The sequence below is a fragment of the Otolemur garnettii genome, unplaced genomic scaffold (assembly GCF_000181295.1).
Source record: "Otolemur garnettii isolate 467f Iridium unplaced genomic scaffold, OtoGar3 scaffold00066, whole genome shotgun sequence".
Lineage (NCBI taxonomy): Eukaryota > Metazoa > Chordata > Mammalia > Primates > Galagidae > Otolemur > Otolemur garnettii.
Window position 1 is genome coordinate 3,999,144 of NW_003852461.1, and position 16,743 is coordinate 4,015,886.

General features: G+C 48.0%; 1 protein-coding gene across 1 annotated transcript in view; it reads right to left on the reverse strand.

The window, feature by feature from the left end:
- DAB1 (DAB1, reelin adaptor protein) overlaps positions 1 to 16,743 on the reverse strand; it is a 303,539-nt gene that overhangs the window by 32,118 nt on the left and 254,678 nt on the right. The window lies entirely within an intron of this gene.

The following is a 16,743-nucleotide window of genomic DNA, read 5'->3' on the forward strand; positions in this document are numbered from 1 at the left end:
TCTCTGGAGGACTACGGCCAGAGCATCCTGCAAAGTGTCCTCCCTATAATGGGGGCAGGAGGGAAGGGGCGAGAGCTTCCTGGGTGACTGTGGAAACAACAAAGAAATAGCCAAAAAGACAAGGCTGTGAGATTCAAAAATACAGAAAGGGTGGGGGGAGAGTATTGGGCTGACAGCGTGCAAAGGCAGGAAAGAAGAATTAGTACTAGTGATCAAATTGGCAGAGCCGCTCACCTGCTGGAGAGCAGCATCATGATAAGCTGACGGGACTCTAAGATAGGCAGGGGAACGGAGGTGGGGAAGGGGGAAAGTGTTGTAAAAAGTGAGAGTCAGTGTCACCGTAACAGGAGACATTCTTTCTGCATAAGTAGAGAAGCAAGGGATTTATCCTGAGCAATCAGACATTACTTTCCTCTCTCCTCTGCATCTCAGCCTCGCTCTTCTTATCTCTAAAATGGAGAAAATAACCGCTGTCATATTAATTAAACGAGATAAATGTGTTGAGGAGGAGACTTAGGTGGGGGAGCTTTGTAAATCTCCCTCTACCCATAAATCGACGCAAGCCTTACGAAAAGAGAGCCACAGGGCGGGGTCCCGGGAGGCTGTGTGTTTGAAAGTGTCACAGCCGTGCTGTCTCTGGAATCACTGAACGAGATACAGCCTGCCAGGCACCAGGCGCACTGCCTGCCCCCAGTAAGCACGCAGCAATGCGAGTTTCTTGCCTCCTTTCTGCGTCGCTACAAAAACAAGTTTTAAATCTTTCGGGTTGGGACTGTCACCAACATATATTTTCTTATTCCCCACGACTGTTCATTTAGCTCCTGCTTCTTCTTTTTTTAAAACCATATTTTGTTTGTTATTCTTCCGCAATGACTGATAATGGCAGTTAGGGAGAAAGAAAGGAAAAAAACCCTCCACGTGATGACTTACCCAGAAAAGCTGAATTAGTGTACCGAGAGAGAATGCGTGTCGGCATCGATGGGTATTTATGGGGAAGTGCCTGTTACAGAGCTGCTCATTAGACAGGCTGTAGCTGGGGCTCTGTGAATGTTGATGGTTTGTATTAGAGGAATGATGACAGGCTCACGGCCGCAGCAGCAAACAGATACCCCCAATCACACAGTCTCACCACACGACAGATCTCCAAGCAGGAGATCTCATTCACGGCAGGAACAGGCACGCACCCGGGCACCTGTAACGTGGGGACAGTGTCAGGGCCGCTTCAGCATGGGTGTCACTACTGGCAAAGAGCTTCAGGGACAAGACAGATAGGAGACTCCTGCCTGCCTTTGAATTCTCACATATTCTGGTCTTGGAGGCAGCCTGGCCCAGCAGGACCAGAATTCACAGGCTTAGAGTAAGACATCCCAGTTCCTGGTTTGCCTAAGACTTCTACTGTTGGTGACTGTCCTTCTGTAACTGTTCACAGCAAATCCCTTTGTCACTTTCTGAAGTGCCCCAGTTTGGATAATAAACTAGGTCACCCTAGTTTTCGGGTCAGAGGGGGTGGATCACATTCTTAGCGGTGCCTCTTCTGGCTGTATCGGTTTCACTTCTCCGCTCTTCACTATCTCCTATGGTAGAGGACAGACTTATTTTTATCAGTAGTTTGGGAGAATCTCAAAATAGCACACTAAGTGCCTGGCGCAGTCTCTTACTCGGTGGGGTGCTTGATGCTTGGTAGTTATAGTTGTTTGTCATCGCTGCCCGTTAAGGACTGGATACTTGTGTTCCTCTAAAATTCACATGTTGAAGCTCTAACTCCCAAGGTGATGGTACCTGGAGAAGGGGACTTGGGGAGGTAATTGGGCCCAATTAGATCCCAAAGATGGGGTCCTCAAGATGGGATTCATGGCCTTGTAAGAAGTGGAAGCTTGCTCTCTCTCTCCTCACCCCTCCCCAGGTTCCCACTTGTACACACTGAGGACAGCTCATGTGAGAATATGGCGGAGACCTGCTGGTCAGCACCCCCAGGAGAGAGCTTTTGCCAGGAATGAAGCCAGTCGGCACCTTGACCTTGTACTTCACAGCCTCCAGAATTGTGAGAAAATTAATTTCTGTTGTTTAAGGCATCAGTCTGCTTTTGCTGTTGCTGTCATGGTGGTCTAAGAGGACTGCGACATGGTCCCATAGCTATGGGGCACGTGGGAGCCTGCAGGGCAAGCCCCCCACTCAGGCTGTCAAGTTAAAGTGACCTTGTAGACATTATTACTTGGGCACAGAGAACGGAAGGCGCACCAGCCCCAGGCTCTGTGTACCAGTCCCACACCCAGCAGCAGGCTAACAGCACGGAGTGGCTGGGCCAAGTCTTCCTCAGCCTCATATCTGTTGCAGCGTTTGGTATAGTCTTTGGTTCGTGATAATTATTATAATTATTATGGCTGACATTCACTGGGTACTTCCTATGTGATCGTTGCTTTTATAAATGCCTTGCAAGTATTCCCTTCTTTGGGCCTCAAAATAACTCTGTAAGGTGGGTGTTAGGGTCTTTATCATGGAGGTGAACACGCCGAGTCACAGAGAAGTTTACGTAACCCACCCAGGGTCACGCAGCTGGTAACTGAAGGAGAAAAACTTTGACCCCAAGTAGCCAGGCTGCAAAGCTCACACTCTCCGCTGTAACACCATGTTGCCTGCCCACTGCTGAGCGCCTACTGTATGCCACACACAATGGCGCTTACATTTTCTCCCCACCTGGTTAGCTGGTCACTAAGAACGCAAAAGAACAATTTGCCTAGAGACATGTAACTGAGAAGTATAAGGCTCTAACTTCAAATTTCCTGCTCTTTTGGTGACTTTTACAGCCTCAGAAAGAGTAGCTCCCGATCCGTGTTCTTGAATTAAATGACAGGATGACAAAGTCTTAGACAGGGAAGCACATGGAGGATGTCGGCCACTGACAGCCTCCCTCCTCCCTCCCACGCAGTTACCGCGCAGAGCCCTTTGGATAGTAGTTCCCAAATTGCTCTCTCTGACACCGCTTCCTTTCCAGGTCTGTCCCTCAGAGTGAACAGGAGGGAGGACATCCTGGTGGGCAGGTCTACCACCACATCTACTCTTCCGTTTACATAGCAGGCTGCCAGGCATGCTTCATTTGAATAGAAGATCTCGGGTTTTAGAAAGAATTTGAAGAGCGCACCCCCAGGGACCAGTGGCCTCCATTTTCGCAGAGGAGTGGTGTGTTGGTTGTTTCATCCAGACTTGCTTTAATCCAACACACAACTGTGTAAACAAGACACCAGGCCCCTGCTTGAGCCACCACTTATCTCCTTCCCAGGGGCATTTGCTAAAACCAAGTTTCAGGAATGGTTTCCCAGTGAGCCTCCCACAGCTCTGCTTCACTCCACTCCTGACAGCCCAGTTTTTAACCTTGGAAGGGAGAGCCAGACGTCACTCAGGGTGATAATGTGACACAGCCCAAATGTGAGGCCCGGAGGAAAGAGAGAACGGGATGGAAGGGATCATTGCTGTGTCTGGCTAGAACCCAAAGACAGCCGGTGGCAAGGCTGACATACGAACATTTCTAAAAGTTACAGACACAAAGTTGTGTGTTTGTGAATGACAGAGCCCCTAGGAAGGAGAAGGATGCTTGGTTTATGTCACCTGGTAACCTGACCTCCTGGGCTTGTCACCCCAGAGGGAGCTCAGGCTCCACGTTTGTGCTGTACACCCCAGCCATCCACTCACACCCGCCTTGCCCTGTCCTGCCCCTGGAGTGCTGTCACCCGCACTTGTCACCCCCATCTGAATTCTGTGCTGCAGTGCAGGGGCTGACCGCTGTAGACTATGCTGCCCAGCCTTCCCTGCAGGGCTGCTAGATAGGAGGCAGTGGCTGGAACCTGGACGGTGCCCAGAAGGGAGAATAACTGACCTTCTCCCCAACTTCTTCAGATGGTATTTCTGGCTGTGGCTCAGCCTCCTGTGTGAGTTGAGCTCACAGCAGGCAGCCCCCCTCTCTGTGGTCCTGAAGCCTGTTGACTGTCCTAGCTGCAGGGCTCTGCTACCAGGGATGGCAGCCACTTCTCCTGTGCCCAGTCCTGCCCCATCGTGCCCTGTTGTGGCTGCTCTGCTCTTGTAACACATTCCTAACTAGTTCTTCACATTAAATTCCCTCTATTAAACTACCTGGCATGTTCTCCCGACTCTATCTTGATAGATACACTTAGATAATTCCATTAGGTTGTTAATGGTCTCTGCACCTGCCAAACCACCTGTCACAGGCCACCAGAGGGACCCTGAGAAATGCAACTCTAATAGTGTCACTCCACCACCCGAAAGCCTCCATGACTTCCTCACGGATCCAGCTCCTCAGCCCCACATTTCAAGCCATTTGCTCACTGGGGCAGCTCCCCTTTGCACCCTCACCTCCTGGCCCCTTGCAGGTGTCCTGTGCTCCTACTACAAAAGACCATGTATTGGTCCCTGGGATATATGAGGCTTTCTGACATCTCACTGCCTCTCAACACTGGGTTTCCTCTTCTGGAGACTTTCCCACTCTTTTTCCAGTGACAACCTCCCGTCATCTTTTAAGACTGTATCCCCTGGACGAAGACCTCATTAAACTCCTTTGGCAAAATGTCCCACCCTCCCATTAGGGTCCCCTAGCATCTCGTTCACTTCTTGCATTACAGGAATCATAATTGCTTTTGTACGACTGTTTTCTTCCCACAACCATGAATTCTCAAACACCCTATCCTGTTCACCTGCATATCCCTAGGGAATAGAACACTGTCTATTAGTAGGCAGGTAGGGGGTTCCTAGTACATGTTGTCCAAAGGATGAATGAATGAAAGAAATTATAAAGAAACTCAAAGAAAAGAAGGGTTTTCTAGCAATTAGAGCGCTGGGATTATAAAAGTAACGATACCTGCCACTTGCGGGTGTGTGGGCTAAAGCCAAATAGTCAAGTAATTCACCCACAGTTATCAGAGATGTTCTTTAGGGATTCTTGCATGGAGGGTGGGGCAAAACCCGATGACCTCCTCTTACCTTTCCAAACTCCTAAGACTTTAGAAATTCAGGTTTCTATCTCAGGACACTTTTTGTGAAGTACAGCTAAAAGAAAGCCCACCTAAGAATCATCGAAAGGAGCAACCTTCTTGGTCATTCATAGGAATCCACACATTCCGATTCCCTCCCCTCACTTCTGTACGACTTTCTCTTGTGTGACATCTATGTTAACTGCGTTGCAATAATTATAATTCCTCTACAATGTGGCGCTTAATGAGGAATTGAAACTGACAAATGTTCAGGCCAGATTCAATCCAATTATACAACATCTTGATCCAGATTTCAAACTGAAGGAAAAACCAACTGCTTGAATTTTGAATGAAAATTTATTTCCCATAAACGATGGGAGTTGGGGAATGGGTGTAGGGAACAGTTGTCCAGAGAAATCTTGTAATTCTTCACATTAATGATCGACTCTTTCTGCATTTGCAGCAGAGAGACTGAATTAAATCTAAGTAAAGGGCAGTCAACCAAGCACTGATTACTGAGGGACACGGTTCTCATATGAAAACACACAGGGCGTTTGCAGGATGGGAAGCAGGGTGGCAGAATGAGAATCTTTCCAGCTTCAGAGGTAGGTGGCTTTCAATGAGATTTGCTCTTAGACGTTCACAAACATCTCTTTAACATAATATCCAGGAGGAAGAAAGAAGCGTGCCAAGAAGAAAAAAGCTCCAGCAATAACTCAGACATGGGTCTGCCTGTTGGGACTCAGTGCAAAGGAGGAGAGAGCTGCTCACAGTCAGCTAAAGAGTGCTGTGCCTCCAGAGGTGCTGGTGTACAGTCTGGACTGGAAGCTATGGAAGAAGGGGCCTGAGGCATGAGGATCAATTTGGATTAGGGTGAGGAGATGAAGGGCTTTGCATTTCCTTTAATCCGAAAGGCAGTGCATTTTAGGGGAAATTGTATGGGTGCCTGAGTCAGAACAACTGAGGTTCCAAATTGTGGGTGAGTTATACGACCTCGTAAAGCCTCAGTTCCTTAATATGTGAATGGCACTTGTCTCCTAGAATTGTGATCTCTGAAAAAGACATAAGCTGAATCCACAGCCTGGGCTGTCTGTGGCATACAGCAGGTGCTCAATAAATCCTACTGCTTTTCCACAGCTGAATTAGCTCTAGATTCTTAGCAAATATGGTGAGTGGCTTGGCGCTACAAAACAAAGAAACAGGCACAAGCTGGGACATCAAAGCCAGTCGCCAGGATTTTTATCGGTTTCCCCCATTGTGGCCTCTTTCAGGACACACTGGAGAGATCCAGAGCTCTGGGTTCAAGTGCTCCAGAAGGACGGGAGGAAAGAAAAGGTTTTTTTTTTTTTTTTTAAGCACGTACTCTATGTCCAATACTCACTTAGTGAGGTGACTCAGTCATAGTATTTGACAAATGTCTTTGCTCTAAGTTCACAAGGTAACACCAGCACTTTCTGCCTGCTGTGAATCTGGGGCAGGAGACATTAAGGTGCTACTGGGCTTCTGGGGCATCTGACACAGGAGCAGATGAGATATTGGGAGCAGAAACATGATAGAAATACTGGCTTACATAATGAATGATGGGCAAACAGCAAGTGAGAAGGACGGAAACATCTGAGGTCCCATACAACAGTCCCCTTTGCAACATGGAGATCCAGAAAGAACCATCCAGCAGTTCCTCAAATACTCTCAGGGTCAGAGAACGTCCTACCCTGGGAAGGTGTCCTTTCCTCTGGAAATCAGCTCCCATGGTCCGAAATTTCTTTCTTCTATTGAGCCCAGATTTTTCCCTCTTCTCTCATACAACTGTGCTTTTTCTCCTAATCCTATTAGGTCTGACAATTAAGTTCACAACTTATCTTAGAAGAAGTGCTACACACATCATTGCTGAATATTACGACAGTCACCTTTGAAGTACTCCCCCCAGGAAGCTTCACCAGGTTCTGGCCTACCTTTCAAAGTAGCTTGGAAATTTTCTTGTGAAATGACCATAAAGAGTTGTCATTGTACATGAGTCTAACAATTAAATTCATGAACTAATCACCATGTGCTTACATTGGAGCACTGTACAAACAATTTGGTAAGGCTTTATAACCCTGGTATATCAGTGTCTCACAGCTGTGTTTGTGTCAACACGTGGTGGACTCTTGTTGATTGGCATTCATTATTATTATTGCATTTTTTTGTGAATGGCCATTCTACAAAAAGAGTTCCAAAATTGCTCTGAAAGGTGAACTAGGCACTGGCATCAGTGCACAGCTTCCCAAGGGGAGTACTTTGAAAGCGACTGCAGTGATATTCAGCAGCGAGTTTTCTCTCCACTGCCCTGGCCACCTCCGCCCATCCTCAGTCCCCCAGGTAATAATCTTGTGGCAAATAAAAAAATCTTTCTTTTATCCTTCACTTTGTGATTAATTTTAGAGCATCCTAGCACTTTTTCTAGGATGCATTCATGAACTTAATTGGCAGACATGGTATAAAAGACCATAAAATACTTGAAGGAAACTCATACATATCATCCCTAAGTCTTCTCTTCCCCACGGTTTCATAAAAGCAACCCCTCCACCCTCTTGGAGGAAAACTCTTTCTACACACAGCCTGAGTCTCCCACAAGTTTCAGATGTCAGTAGAGAGTGGTCATCGTTTCCACTTTGCAGGTGAGGAAAATGAATCTCAGAAAGTTAACATGATCAACGCAGATTACACCCAAAGTGAGAAAAGAATCTTGGGGTGGGGTGGGGTGGTGGATGGTCCCATCATTCCTTTCAGTTTCATCAAAAGGAAACTGATATTGAATCCAACTTACCAATTTGACAACCTGTTTCCTTCCTATTTACTTCTATGCCATATTTTTAAGAATCTCTTTTCTGAAGGCCAAAAATATTTCTGCTCCAATCCACTCACGTGTTATTACCAGCAATTAGTAAGGCTTCTATGCTTAATACAACTATATATAAGGGTTTTAAACTGGGCAATTAATCATAAGGTGAAGGATAAAAGAAAGACTTTTTTATTAGCCACAAGATTATTACCTGGGGGATTGAGGATGTAGGGAGGTGGCCGGGGAGTGGAGAGAAAAGCACTAAGTACTTCTCTGGTGAAGAGGACATGCATTTGGTTTAGGGCTGAGCTATTTAAATAGTCGCCTGTGAAGGTCAAGTTCCACCACGGCCAGTGCTGTAGGGCAAGCATGGTAGGGTCACTTAAGTAGCCCATCAATGTGCTGCCCTACTCGTGGTCCCATTATGGGGCTGGGATCCTGTTCAAAGGCTAACAGAGTGCAAAAATCACTGAATAATAAATGCAGTTACAGGACGCTTGGTAGACACCTTCCTCCCACTCAGGAGTGGGCATTTTGACAGTCACAAGAGGCCAGGATATGCACCCTAAGAACCAACCCAGCACTCTCAGCTGGCAGAAACACACACTCCCCCGTCTCCTTGAGTCAGGAATTGATAACAAATCAACTGTTTCTGAGTGGAGGACTCAAGAGTGTGAGAGACCTCAACCATTTTCCTAGAACAATGATTTTCAACTGGTGTGCCACGTGAGAGGGTCTTAAGATGTGCTGCAAAAATTTTTAAAGATCTTTAATTAAATTATTTTCAAAAGAAGTTCAAAACACAGTAAATACATTCTTTTTTTTGGATCAACATAACTGAAGTGTGCCACACAAGTTTAATCATAGCTTCAAGTGTGCTGTGAGATAACAAAGGTTGACAAATACTGGTCTAGGAGGTGATCCCATTTCTCCGTTGCTTGCTCAAGTCCTGTTCGTCCTTTAAGTCTTCGCTCAAGTTATACACTCCTTCCTAAAACTTCCCTGTCTCTCTAGCCAGTTAACAAGTCCTGTCATTAAGCATTTATGCTGTTGGCTTTTAGAGACCCTGACCTAAACCTGTTTCCATGTATGGAAGATCACAAGAGAAATTAGCCTCCAGCTGCACTGGCCAAGGAGAGCGAGGAAATGTGTATTTCCAGGAGTGAATGAGATTAAGCCTTATCTTGGTTCAGAGTTCTTAAGAAAGGGTGGAGGGGAGGATCGCATGACCCTGAGAACAAATCTGCCAGAAGAACGGGGCATCACACGTCTGGATTAAAATGAGCAAACAATAGCATCCCAAAATGAGTTATCGGAGACAGAAGAAAAAGAAAGGGATCATACCCACAGCTGAGCACCCTGAGTGCCTGGGCCAAGGTGGGTTAAAACCAGGGGCCGGATGACTGAATACGAAGAAGGTTAAGTAAAAAGAGAGAACCAGCTTCGTGTCCTTACCTTGGCCGGTATCAAAACAAAACTTTCCTCCTACAAATTGATGCACTGATCTGAGGAGACCATTAAGAGATATAATTAATCCTAACTTTTGCTGCCCTGAAACTCTCGAATCCGCTGATAGATCAAACGAGGGTATCTCTGCCATTGATGAGTGTCAATGAACCACTAACTGAGGCCCAGGACAGAGGGTGAGGGATCCCCTGGGCTGACAAAAGTGCACACGTGCACACGTGGTCACTGTACCTTGTCCTGGGGAGAGGGCACACCATCAAAATCGCGTAGACTGAAAACCCCAGAATAGTGACCTGAGAAACGGTGACGATTAAAGGGACTTCTGTCCTCTAGGAGCTCACAGAAAAGCAGGGAAAGAACCAGAATAATGGCCCACAGCTACTGAATTCTCACTGCCCTTGGACTAGGCTGAGTCATGTACTGTAGCTCACTTCGTGCTTACACAGAAACAGGGAGCAGGTGCCACCATTCACTGTGCTCATAGGTGAGGAAACTGAGGCCGACAGCAACAATGTGAGGCAAAGGTGAAGCAGAGACCTCAACTCAGGTTGTTCCGATGCCACAGCCCACGCTTTCCACCACTGGAAAACACTCCTCCCTGATAACCTCCACAAAATGAGGTTAGGAGTTCAGCAAAAAATATATTCCAAAGAGCTACTTCCCTAGGGATTCAAGCAAAGCTACAGAGAGAAGGTAACACTAAATGGATCTTGAATGTTGAACTAAGAAAAGTTCAACAGGAGAAAAGCATCAGAGTGGGAAGGAAGGACAGACAGAAGCTTCTGGTGAGAGAAAGGAGGGGCACCTGAGGGTCTGAGGTCCCTGCGGCCACTCTCAGTGAAACGATTCAAGGGATGAAGGTCATGGAATTGGGCTGCCCAACAGAACGGTGAGTCTCCCAGATCATGACGGCAACAGAAAACAAAGTGGTGGAGCCGACGAAGGAGGTATATTTTATATTCCAACACTCGCTTACCACGATTCAGTAGTGACTTTATGTGTGGACAGCAGCAGGCCGGCTACAGGGCAGTACCCCTCCATTTATTCATGCCCTTTGCAGGGAAACCTCGCTGCAATTCCCACCAAGGGGCAGACTTTCTTCCCCATCCCTGAATCTGGGGCAGCCTTATGAATTGCTATGGAGAAAGGATGTGGCAGAAGTGATGAACTGAGGCCTCCATGGGCGATCGGGGCCCTTGGCCACTGCTTTCTGTGAGTAAGGTCAGATTAATCTGCAGGAGGTGACACTACGTGGAACAGAGGCCTCTTGTGCCATCTGAAACCATGCCAGACCACTCTACAGCTAGCCATGTCCGAGGATGTGAGATGGACAAGTGGCCTGCCCGACCCCCACCGAACTACAGACACATGGGCCACAGAACCCAGGGAAAAGCTGTACCAAACGGACTGTGCAGCTGATCCGAGCCACTGAGTTTAGGGTAGATCGTTTTGTATCAGCAGCACACACACACAAACACAGGCACACACATGTGTGCACACACTCATCTCTTTTTGTAGATAAACCTCTAATGCAGTGATTTTCAACCAATGTGCTGCGGCACACAGGTATGCCACGAAAAATTTTATATCAAATTATTTTCAAAAGAAGTTCAAAGCACAGCAAGTATATTCTATTTTTTACTCTTTTTTTTGATCAATGTAATTTAAGTGTGCCTCGGAAGTTCAACTATAGGTTCAAGTGTGCTGTGAGATTAAAAAAAAAGTTGAAAAACATAGTTCTAATGAAATGATTCTCAGACTGAGGTTTATTAGAAGAAAAGAGTTTTTAAACAAAAAAAATTGAGAACTATTCAATTTATAAACATATATCATGTATCATAATATATACGTAGTATACATTCACACAGAATATGGAGAAAAGTCACAGTATGTATTAATGTATTAAAGGATCTGAGTACCTTAAAAAATTAATTTTTGGATTCACCTATGACCATCTCATTAGCTGTGTTCCTGGAAATGTCATTTTGAGGGCAGGTGCTAAGTTTTATTTCCTTTTATTTTTTTCAGTTTTTGGCCGGGGCTGGGTTTGAACCCACCACCTCTAGCATATGGGGCCCGTGTCCTACTCCTTTGAGCCACAGGCGTCGCTCAGGTGCTATGTTTTTGTTTTTTTGCTGTTCATGACATGGAGGAACCTCAGGAACCACCATGGGGCCAGTATGATGGTGACAGGATGAAGGACCCCTTTTACTCCATCTTTTCTCTTTTCTCTACTACATTGCTATTTAAAGCTGTAATTTTTTTAAAAATGAAAGTCTACAGCCAAGTGCTGTTTGAGAAGTGGACCCTGTAATTGCCGTCTCCAATTTTACACTGTCTGAGACAAGGCAAGAGAGAGAACTAATAGGACTCTTCAAACCCACAAATTATAGTGGTTTTCAGACAAGTATCTGGCAAAGTCGCTGGGCCCAAATCCTTTCCCATCCTTCTGTGTGACATGCAAATAGTTCTAGGGGTTTCTTGGTGGAAGAACTATGCCGATTCTTAATTATGTCAGGCCATATCCCTGTATGGCATAATGCACACACCCCTCTTCAGGAAAATTAAATAACTTCAAAGACTCTGAATTCTGTTCCTACGGACCCGGCAGGGAAGGACTAACGACCCAAGGCAGGAATAAAGAATCCCCAAACCCAAAATAACCTTGCCAAGCAAGGAAACTGTTTTGGCTTCGGCTGATGCAATTCCTGATGTTGTGGGGGTGTGGGGTGGGGGGGAGCCAACACAGGTGTGTGGCGCGTGTGTTTGCATTTAGAAGGCCACCTGTCAGCTTTGTGAGCCAAACGACAGAGAAAAAAACAACACGTGTTTGTGGAGATTGGAGGCCCAATAGGACAAGAGCAGTTGAATGCCAAGTGCAAGAACGGCCCAGGGAAAGGAGCTTCTTTGAGAACATTCTTAGTTTGACACGGTGCCTTCGGCCCCCAAAGGAAAAAGGGCCCTAACTGTATGATGACAGATGATCTTTAGGGCCAAGGGCCTGCGTCTGTTCATTATTCTTCACGGGGTCATCTCCTTGTTCATTTCTTTGTGTTCACTCAGCCGCTCACTCATCCACGCACCACTCTGCACCCCTGCTCACTGGCGACCAGGACAGGAATATGACAGGGTTCCCGGCCGCAGTGGACCCACAATGCGGGAGATGGGGGTGAAAGGGGCCACGCTGGTGAGCGAGTCGGCGCATCAGACATTTGTTATGCGTCTCTCATTGCTCCTGCATACTGAGCCATCGCTGTATTAACCTGGCTAAACTCTCAGAACTTACTGAATTTGGTTTTTCTGTTGACATTAGAAAGCTGAGAAGACTAGAGACCGAATGGGGCAAAGGATTCACTCGAGGTCCCATAGCCGGTTGTGAAGCCAAGATTGGAACTCAGCTCTCTTTCACAGCCTTCATTACCTCGCCCCCCCACCCCCCCAACCCGGCTATGTCTTAGTGCTGAGGTTACAAAGCTGCCTGGGGTATCAGCCATGGAATTGGAGGCTCACGTGGATGCATTCAGGGAAAATGATAATCTGTCACTATTGTTGCAAAGACAGGCACAACGGTACCCCAGAGGGGTTACCACCCTGCTTGGGGTATGGAAGGCTTTCTAGAGGGGCTGTGTGACCACCTAGGATAGTTGACGGTCCTCCACTCTGTGACAACTGTTTGCTGGAGCTTCACTCCTGAGAGCAGCATATGGGAATGTTCTCATGTGATCTAATCCACATCCTCTGTTAAGGGTTTTACATAAATGTCTCTAATCCTCCCCGTGAAGTTACAAGGTGGGTATAACTTTCTCTTTACAGAGAACACCACAGAGGATCAGATACGCAAAAATTGCTCAGGGTCCCCCAGGAAGTGGCCAGGTGAGAGCTATGCCCACACGTGACCCTGAAGATCAGGCAGGGGTGGGGGCAGTGGGAGTGTAGGTGCTGATGGATGATTTCCCTGAGCCCCGGCTGAGTCTCTTATTCTGGCTGACACAGACCTGCACCTAAGGAAGAAGGATCTAGGTGGAGCCTCCACGCAAAGGCCCCTGGGCAGTTTCACTTGGAAGAAAATTCTGCAAGTCCCACAACTTCCTGGAAACTGCTTCCCATGAACTCATTGGGTTATCTCTGGTTTATGTGTCTTTCTGAATAAGGGGCAGGTGGTGAAGGAGCGACAGCAGGATCGGGGCAGGGATTTGCAGAGCAGAGAGGCACCCGAGGGAATGTGCAGTCACTGGAGAGGCAGGTCTACAAGGGGAAGCCTGGAGGCAGGAAGATCCCAGGGCAGGAGGGACTTGGGGTATCCCCGTACCCCACGGTGGGAGGTCAGGGCAAGTGGGATCAACCTTGCAATACACAAGCTATCATCCTCTCCAGTTAGCTTCAAGGTAGATAAGAACATGAGACTCAGGGGCAAGAAAACACCCAAATTCCACAGGTAGAAAGAGAAGGCACTCAGATTCCAACCGCATCCACCTGTCTCTACACCACAGCCAAGCATCTTACTTCCTGCCTCTCTCAGGCTTTTAGAAACGTTGCAAATAACTCATGGCAAAGTTGTCATCACCACCAGGTGTTCTTAGGACTCAGAGGGAACAGCTGGCTGGGAGCTGCTGCGTGCTTTTCAGGCAACTCAGTATTTTCTGAGCAAAACTTTCGGCGCATTAAGTTCATGACTATTTTGGAATCAGAAAAACAGGATTCCTTTTCAAAGAAACGACCGGTGATTTTCATGAATTCCTCCTGTGGGACAGAGTCCTGCCGACTCTTATATGATCCTAGGGCAGCTGGGTCACGTCTGGCTCCCATGGACCAGCCCTCTGTGCGCTTCTAGGAATGCAAGGAGCTCAGGAAGCTGACAGGGGTGACGGAGAAGATGTCCTGTTGACAGTGACATGAGAGCGTCTGGGAGCACCAAGGCAGGGGTGACCTGCTGATGCCACTCACAACAGAAGTCCAGAAAGTCTCCCTGAGAACATGAAGTATGGAGCAAAGTTGGGATGCTGGGGAGGGCTGCCCAGAGAGTGAGATGATGGCTGACTCCTTCAGGAAGGGAGCGTTCGGTGGGGCCGGATGAGCAGGAGCCAGATTAGATATACAGGATCGGGGGGTGGGGGGGGAGACTTTCTGGCAACCTGCCATGTATTTCAAGCTAGGGAGCATGGGTTTTTTTTCCCCTTTGGAGCTATTAAGCATGGAGACGGTATGGCCAGAATGGTTAATAAATTCACAAAAACAAGGCAGCAAATGGAGTGTGTTTCCTCACATAGCTCAACCTGTTAGGGACAAGGGAGGCAATTCAGGCACAAATTGAATTTCAGGGAACGGTGTCATGGGGGCTGGGCCGAATGGAAACATGAAAGCCGGCCAGGACTAGTGACAAGGGACCCTGATGAGCCGCAGATGCCTTGGGGAGAAAAACGGCTTTTTCTCTGAATAGCAGCACACTGAGGAGGGACCCTAGACCGGGGCTTCTGAAAAGGGATCTAGATTTGAGTATGCTTTGTCATTAAAACTAACACAGAGGTTCAGAAGCCCCATCTAGGTGGAGGATGGTGTTTTAAGATACCCGCAGAGTCGGTTAGAAAAACGGACATGGAACAGAAAGACCTTTCACTAGGGAAACAAGGAAGAGGGGGCAGGGAAGGGCGAGAACGGACCAGAAAGACGCCCAGCGTGGAGAATACAGGCTCTCAAGGTGGGAAGGGATGTAAAGAGCTCCCCTCCCCAGCTGCCCACTCCACGTCTGAATCTCCTGGAGGAGCCAGCTGTCCCACCCTCGATGGCTTGATGCTGGGGAAGGTCACACTCGCTTTGTGCAGGAATTGGCTTTCTCATAGTTCCACCACCGGTCTCAGTTCCAGGATTGGCTGACCCAGAGCAGTGTAAGCCCTCTTCCATTCCCCGTCCTTGGAGTCCCAGCTCACCTCCATGGGTGGATGGTTTCTCCAGGCCAGACATTTCTGGGTACGGCGGCTACTTGTCATGGGATAAGGGTTTCAAAGGCCCTTACTTATCTTATCTTAAACACATAGGCCTTTGTTTTTGTCTCTGAGTGTGGGGTCCAGAACTGATAACAGTGCCCCAGGTAGAATCATTTTAGCCTCACAATAGCTCTATTAGAGACAGTGCTGGGATTCTAGAGGGCCTGCGCAAGGCCAAAGCCCAGTCTCTTCCCAGGCATTGTTCAGATGAACGAGATCAACAGAGGCTAAATACTCCTTCACATCGGGCATGGTGAAGTCATATGTGCCCCTGCTCAAGAACCTTCACTGGCTCCCCAGTGCTGCCTAAGTATGTGTAGAGGTTGCCTTCTGAGTGCCAGCTGGAGGTCTCACATGAGAGTTCTGGGCCTGGCAGTGAGTTGAGGTAGGAGCACAGAGCTGAGGGTTTTCCATCCTGTCTCAGATACCCAAGAGTCCTTCCAGCCTGTGGGGTCCAGATGCATTGGCCTTGCTGCCCTTAATACAGCTGCCCTCCTGCATTCCCTGCTGGCCCACTAACTGTGGCCTTTTCCATAAATCTCTTTCCACTGGCTGAACTTACACACCCCAAAGGCCCTGGTCAGCCCTTCTAGTGTACCCTTGAAACTTCTCAACCACTTTCAAATGACATGGGCAGCTCCTTTCTTAGAAAAAAGACACTGACCGCTACTTGACCAGGTAGAATAAAGCCTTGGCTAGAGAACTTTGCAATGGAACACCTGAGATTTTGAGTCCCGTGGATAGAGAGATTTGTACAATTCAACTGACTCATACTCACAGGAACAGCCCTTCATCCGGACCAGCACCCCTTCAACCTGACTGGCACCCCTACATCCAGGTCAGTACCCCTTCAACCGGACCAGGACCCCCACAACCAGACCAGCACCCCTTCAACCGAACTGGCACCCCTACATCCAGACCAGCAGCCCTTCAACCAGACCGGCACCCCTACATCCAGACCAGCACCCCTTCAACCGGACTGGCACCCCTACATCCAGACCAGCACCCCTTCAACCAGACCGGCACCCCTACATCCAGACCAGCACCCCTTCAACCAGATCAGGACCCCTACAACCAGACCAGCACCCCTTCATCCAGACCAGCACCCCTTTGTCTGGACCAGTACTCCTTCATCTGGACCAGCACCCCTTCAACTGGACCAGGACCCCCACAACCAGACCAGCATCCCCTCATCCAGACTGGCACCCCTTTGTCTGGACCAGCACCCCTTCATCTAGACCAGTACCCCTACATGCAGATCAGCACCCCTTCATCCAGACCGGCACCCCTACATGCAGATCAGCACCCCTTCATCCAGACCAGCACCCCTTCATCTAGACCAGTACCCCTACATCTGGATCAGCACCCCTTCATCTAGACTAGTACCCCTACATGCAGATCAGCACCCCTTCATCTAGACTAGTACCCCTACATCCGGATCAGTACCTCTTCATCCAGACCGGCACCCCTTCATCTAGACCAGTACCCCTACATC